This window comes from Drosophila innubila, assembly GCF_004354385.1.
Source record: "Drosophila innubila isolate TH190305 chromosome 3L unlocalized genomic scaffold, UK_Dinn_1.0 0_D_3L, whole genome shotgun sequence".
Classification (NCBI taxonomy): Eukaryota; Metazoa; Arthropoda; class Insecta; order Diptera; family Drosophilidae; genus Drosophila; species Drosophila innubila.
In genome coordinates, this window is record NW_022995376.1 from 23,667,812 (window position 1) to 23,675,339 (window position 7,528).

Below are 7,528 nucleotides of genomic sequence, written 5' to 3' on the forward strand. Positions count from 1 at the left end.
CGCACCGTCGCACACAAAAAACGAACCACCTCACCCACCCAAAAAGCGACGCATCCAACGAACCGCACCGAAATTGCACATTTTCAGCTTTTCCTATTTTTTTTTTTTTTTTTTGTCTTTTATCTCTCTCATCTTTTTTCTTTGCTTTTTTTTTTGGCTGCATTTTTTTCCATGCCATTTCGTTAATTTTATTGCAGCTGCTGCGCAATTTTCATTTTTCTGTTTTTGTTGCTGTTGTTTTTGTTTTTGTTGCTGTGTCATTGAATGCAACTATAATACGGAGTCTAGAGCAAACGTGACATATCATTACCCACAACTTATTGTGAAGAAAGGTGGCGGGGGAAGAGAGTGTCTGTTTTTTGTCTATAATATCAGAATAGATTGTAACATGGTCTCTTTTTCCAGCGAAGGTTTCTCTTCTGATTCGCTTGCATTGACAAACTAAATTGGGTTGTCGAAAAGTATAAGGAGAGAACTACAAACATATCTGACAGACTAAAAGAAATGTCTAGTAAAAGAGTAAATTTTATAAGTATTTGATCATTCAATATAAAATCAGTAAGTTCCGATTCCATTAATTTGTGTTCTCCTTCCCTTTATCTGTTGCTGTTCGTTTTTCAACACTATTTTTTGGAAAAAATTTTTCTCTCATTATTATAATTTCATATAATGTCATAAATGTATTTCTTTATTGACTCTTCTTCAATAATATTGAAAAAATAAAGTAAAGGATTGTTTTAGTAAACTCAATTCTGAAGTAACAATTTTTTTCTATTAATTTTCAGATGGTATTTCAATGATGCTATTTAAACTTTATATTCTTAAAGAAAATTCTAATTAAATCAAATAACTTAAATGAGATTCTAAAGTATTTCATTCAATCTACGTTTGTATATATTTTATCCATTCCAACTCCATCTTCAGCATATGTATCTGTATATGTATAATATTGTATATTCTGTCTAATTTTCCACTCTTTAAGTAGTTACCTTTTTAATTTAGATTTAAAACAAATCAGTTTTGGATATGCCCATCTCTTTAATGTTTATCCTGACTAATTATGAAGGACAGCAGCAGACACATCAGGGCAAGGTTTCAATTCCAGACCCTGTAGCACATGTGTTAACTCATTTCTCTGACTTTTTTTTTTTTTGAACTTCAAAGGCAATTTGAGTCCCTTTCCCCAGGCTCCAAAAAAGTATAATACCTGACCATTATATCAGGGGATAAAAAATCAAGCTAATGTCCGGCCATCTGGCTGCATTGACAGTTGCAGCTACAATCTGTGTGCTCTATCTTTAGCTCTTCTATTTCTATGTTCCTCCTGTTTACTTCCTCTATCAACTGTTCCCCCCTTGCGTGTGTGGATTTGGAGAGAATTGTCAAGTGGCAACAACTTGCAGAACCAAGGCCAACGAACGCCATCACCATCACTATCACCAAAACCAACCAACCACCCACTTGAGGTTTAGTTCAGCACGGTTAAAGGGTGCTTTGGGGGATGGTTTAGGTTGGGTTGCTAAGCAGTTGGGAGCTGGGGGTTGAGGGTTGGGGGCCTACCAGTAATGGGCATCTCTATGTCTGTCTAACTTCCTGTTGCCTGCATATCGCGCATATTTTCGCTTTTGTGTGTTTGCCATTCTACACGTACGTTGTGTTTCATGACTTTCACTTGCATCCCATCCACATTGTGTCACAGATTTTCTATCTACCATACACATAGTTGAGTTTGTTTTGTACCTAGAGATACATATACACATTCATATACAATTCTAACTTTGAGTACGTATTTGGCTGTTAACTGAGAGAAGTGCTTAATTAGAGCCCTAAATATAAATGTCAGCCCATTCTTGACAAAAGTTCCATGCAACTTGTGGAGTATAATATTTTAATTGCTACAAGAACATTTTTTTTTAACTTAAGTGGAATGTTGACTTACTGCTTCTCTATTCAATAAAAGATTTTTTAGAGAATGTGGTTCTTGTTTTTTTTGCTTTTCTATAATATTATATTCAAATATAGTAAATATTTAAATAAATGTATCTTGAAATGTAGTATTTAAAGGTTATTACTTTAGATGCAGATCTGAAGTAACTTTTATTACTTAGTTTAACTTTTTTTATATTTTTAGTAGTTATCTTAAATCGCACATAGGTTTGTTCATTTGTATTATTTTATTCTTATTTTTAATTTACTTTTTATTTAAGACATGTATCTTTACTTTTTGTAGACTGGTTTTAGATAAATGATAATGGTTTGATAAATAAATTCTAAAACAAAAACAGCGTTAAACCATTTTACTTTAGTTTTCCATTGTTTTATAAACATTAAGACATACAAATTCGAGTTTCGATTGCTCACAGCATTCATCGTTCTACAGTTGCGCCTATAATTTCAACTCATATATAATACCTTGACCACGCCCACCACGCCTTATAATAAAAATGAAAGAAGACCTTAAACGTTTCTTTTTTGTTTAAAATAAAAGAACAGGCTGGCCAGAGCATGTCAACAGCCTATCAAAAAGCAGCCTGGCAACGGTGGCGTATGCGTAACGTGCTCGCACTCGCATTCATACGCCACGTGGGTTGCTGCACTTTGTGTCGATCTCAACGCGAATCTTATTGCGCTGGCAAGGGTTGCCTGTTTGAGGGAGGGGCTGAATGTGGAAGGAGGGTACAGATTGAGGGTGTAGATATTATAGTTGTTTTCACATGTCGTCGGTTGCTACGCAATACAAAAATGTACTCTCAACCCAGTAAAAAAAAATGAATGAGAAAGCGACAATCAGTTTTACGACTATGAGATGCGCTATAGTGAGACCTTTGATATATGAAACAAAATTATACTTAAGCTTGCTTAAATCTATCAAGTTGAATTTTCACAACGAGTTTTCATTTAAATTAAAAAATACAATTCTTATTTCGATAATTTTTATAATTATATTTAATACATATCACTTTGCAGATTTTTCGGTGCTTTTATATTCTTGTTTGCTATCTACATTTCAATAAGGTTGTTATAATCGTTTTCTTTTTTACTATTTTATTTAATTTGCAAAGGTAGCGTGTTTGTCGGGCCAGCAAATGAGGACATTAAAATATTTAACTTTGTGCTACATTGAGGCAAAGTTTTCTGCTCTGACTTTGATATATGAGCTGGAAACGATAGAAATGGAAATACTATCCTTTGTTAGGGTTTTGCAGGGGCTATACGCAAATAAATATAAAATGAAATATTATCATGATGACAATAGCTCAACGGTTAAGAGTAGAGACTACAAGCCGATTTAACTTTGTGAATTAAAAGAGACAGAAATTAGCATAGGCTTACGTAGGGTAAATTGAAGCAAGTTGAGGTGAATGTTTAGAGATGAATATAGAGAAAGGATACAAATGCAGAGACAGAACGGAAGAGCGAACTTTATGTAATGACATATTTAACATGATAGAATAGTGGTTAATTTATGTAGTTAAATAAAAATTATTACGATAGTTCCCCTTTATCTATATATAAATTTAAATATGTATTCCACAAATTTTCAACAAATTTTTAAGTTACATAAAATATTTTAGTAATATGTATATGTCCAACGAAATGTATCCAAAGGAAATGGATATGGATACATAAAATGGTTTTCCCTTTCTCTCTATTTGCATTTGCTTCTCCCTCTCTTTTGTTATATACCAGTATTGTTTGTTTTTTTTCTTATTCTGACTGCAATAACAACAATAACAAGCCCCCCTTTGGACAAGTGCACTTTTGCGAACGTGCAACGAAAAAATGTTAGTTCTTGCGGCGCTATGAAGCAGACCGAATGACCCACCCTACTAAGGTGCCACACTGCAACACTGCCACAAGTGTACTGTGCATTTTGTTGGGGCGTTGGCAACACGGCTATAAAAAATGTAAACTTGCAACTGCATTTTGGTGCATAGTAACTTTGTAAACGACTCGTTCCACGTGCATTTCCCTTCAACTTGCCACTTTTTGTTGCATTGCATTTGATTTACATTGAAGGCTGTCTGTGCCAAAGTCTTAAACATGACCAAAAATTGACGTGACGGCAACGCCCACTATGCACAGTAGTCAAAAGCTGTCCAATTATCTTAAAAATATTACTTGGGAGTTTCATCGAGTCTCACAAACTGAAATTTCATTTTAAGATAAGAGTGAGAGGGAGCCTTAAATGGTAATTGGCTAATTGAGCTTTGGAAATAAGGCTTCAGCTTAAAAAATATAATTTAATTTAAAGTTTTATGAACTCTTTGGTTTATTGACTACCACATAAACTTTATGACAAAGAGGAAAATAATTAATTTAAAACTTTAAGTTCACTAACGCGTTAATTTACTTAAAGTATATATTTACCAAGGTTTAATTTAATGAGCTTTCAGGCAAATCTCTTTTTATGTTTCAATTGGAACAAATTTTAAATAACTTTTGTAAATTGCAGATTTATAGACCCTGTACCAAAAATATTCTTAAAAGCACACAAATCTTTAATGTAAAAAGAAAATGATCATTTATTATAGTGGAATGTATTTTTAATAAGCTTTTGAGCAAATTAATCTCATTTATTGGGCTTTCGGTTAGTTGAACTTTTAGTATTATTAAAAGCTTATTATAATTTAATAATTAATATGAAATTGATGTCCTTCGCAGCTTTAATAACTTAATAAGATTTTCACAAACTTTTAAGTCAACTCTTCAGCTATTTTTACATTCAATATCTTTTTTTTTATTGCGACCATTTGCGACCTTTCATCAATACATAAGCAACATGTCAAACGAGTCTAATGCAATTAACTTAAATGACTGCAGAAATATGCAATTTAACAAGTTATGTTTTAGACCAAATAAAGAGCTTAAATACCAGAAAATATAAGCAAAGGGAAAAGTCAAAAGCGGAAGGTGAAAACTAAAGCGTAAAGTGAAGAAGTACAATTTATCATTTGACAGGTGACAAAACGCAGCTGTGCGTAAGTCACCATCTCTTTTTCCTTTGCTCTCCTTCTCTGTCTAACTTGGTGTGGCGCTCCTTCATGCGTAAAGTGTGAAAATCCGCACGCATCTAAGGGAAATGTGAGTGGAAAATCCGTACAAAGAGCGCCGCAGTCCACGCATGGGTCTCGGAAAAGCTGGAATGAGGAAGCTCTTGTAAGTAATAGGATTAGTTAAAGGGTCCACTTAGGGGCCAAGGGTCGGTCTGGTCGACTGCTTAGTTTTCCATTCGCTTTAAAAAATATCAACAAATACTATGACATAATTTTCAGCGTCTACCAACTTTTCGAGTGGCCCTCGACAAGTGTGTCAAAATGCGAATAAAAATAGCGATTATTTCTAAACATAAATTGGATTTTATAAACATACATATATAAAGTACTTGAAGGGAAAAATCTCCCTGTATATTTTGTAAATTTGTAGACCCGTTACTTAAAAAATAAAGTAAAAGGGTATATTCTGTTTGTCGGAATGTATTTAACAGGGAGAAGGAGGCATCTCCAACTCTATAAAGTATATATATTCTTGATAAGCATCAGCAGTCGAGTCGATATAGCCATGTCCGTTTGTCCGTCCGTATAAACAAAAGGATCTCAGAGACTATAAGAGATGGAGTAACCAAAATTTAAACAGATTTCTATAGACCCCATGCAGATCAAGTTTGTTTCAAATGTAAGCCACGCCCCCTTCCGCCCCCGCAAATCGCGAAAAGCCACCACACCCACAGTTTTTGAGATAGTAAGTTTGTTATGGTAATTAACGTTATCTATTAGTATTATTTATTATCCCACTGAATCGCGACAAGATCAAACCAGTAGAACGGCAGTTATGCCGATTTAATGTTTTCAAAGTAATACAAGTAATTTCTTTAAAGCACTTTTATATATATTGCAATAAGTAACGGGTATCCTATGGTCGGGATCTCGACTATAGCCTTTTCGACTAGTTTTTTAGTTTTATTTGTGATTCTTGTTGGTATTTTGTAGTATTTTGTGTTACCTTTTTAAGCCACTCTCGCAAGTTGTTTAATAATAAACGTTATTGCATGCTTTTTGTTTGCTTTGCAATTGCTAGAAAGTGAAAACTGCCAAGTGATTTCTGAGTGGTTAGGAAAGGGGAGAGAGGGGCGGGGTCACACCTAAAGTTGTCCCCTTTTCATATCTTCCTGTCCTTCCTGACATTAATGGAATGGGGGGAAGCAAAACAAGTTTTTAATGTAAGGCAAAGTTTTACCAACCTCGACAGACGGCGTCGAGACAAAAGCCACTCGAAATTGTGGCCAAAAGCAGTGAGGTAAAGAGTTACAGGGAAGTTGCAACATTTTTGCATTTTAAGTGGAATGTGGGTGAGAATCCTTAAACGTTGTTTTACTTAAAACTTTATAGAACTAAAAGGATTGTTGACTGAAGAAACTGTTTTGAAATTATAGGATATCTGGCGTCTATTTAAATATTCAATAAATATTTTTCTAATTCGTAATATTAACAAATATTTGATTTACAATAAAATTAACAGCCTTTAATAATTGCAAAAGTATGAATTTTTATATGGGGTGTTTAATATAGACTATATATGCAAAGAACCAGCAATTAGAATGCTCATTTCAATTTATAGTTAGGCGTGAAAAAAAAATAAAAAAATTAATACAAAATAATAGAAAAGAATTTAATCATATCAAAAATCTGGACAGGTAGACTCACAATTTATAATTACTATATATACGGAATTTTCTCTATCTCTCATTCTGCGTTGTCATTCAATGTCATAATACTTGTAATTGTCATTCGATTTGCATTTATGTAATATATTATATAATAATATTAATATTATATGTACAGTTTAATCATGTCAGAAATCTGGTAAAGTAATCCCAGAAATTAGACTATAGACTTTCCCTATCTCTCATTCCGTCTCTGTCATTAAATGTCATAATATTTGTCATTCAATTTTGCATTTATATATTTTGTTTTATTTTCATTTGTTGTTGTTATTCTTACTTTGTTGTCGGAAAGGTAAACAAAATCAAATCGATAGGTTACTGAACCAAAAGGCAGAGCCAACAAGCAGTGAAAACTGAAACAGGAAAACAGCCGCAACAACAACAAAGGCAACTCACATACATAATGCAAAAGATACAGATACAGCTACAGACAGAGCGATACAAACACAAATACAGATACAAATACTTAGAGAAGTGTTGCCAACAATGCGATACAGATACAGATACAGATTCTATATTTAAGCATAGACTGCATCTTACAATGCCGAAGACAATAGACAATGTTCTACGTTATATGTGCCGCTTTTGCTTTTTGTATCTTTCAGATACTTACTACAATGTTTATTTTTAGGCAGCACGCTGAGAGATTTATTTTGCAAGTGTGTCTGTGTCTCAGTGTGTTTTTTTTCATTCTAGTTTCATTGCTTGAAATCACTTAAACTTGTCGTTTTGAGGGTTTTTTTTCAACTTTAGTGATACCCTGTAAAGTCAGCTAAGAAAGGGTATTATACAATAATTTAAATG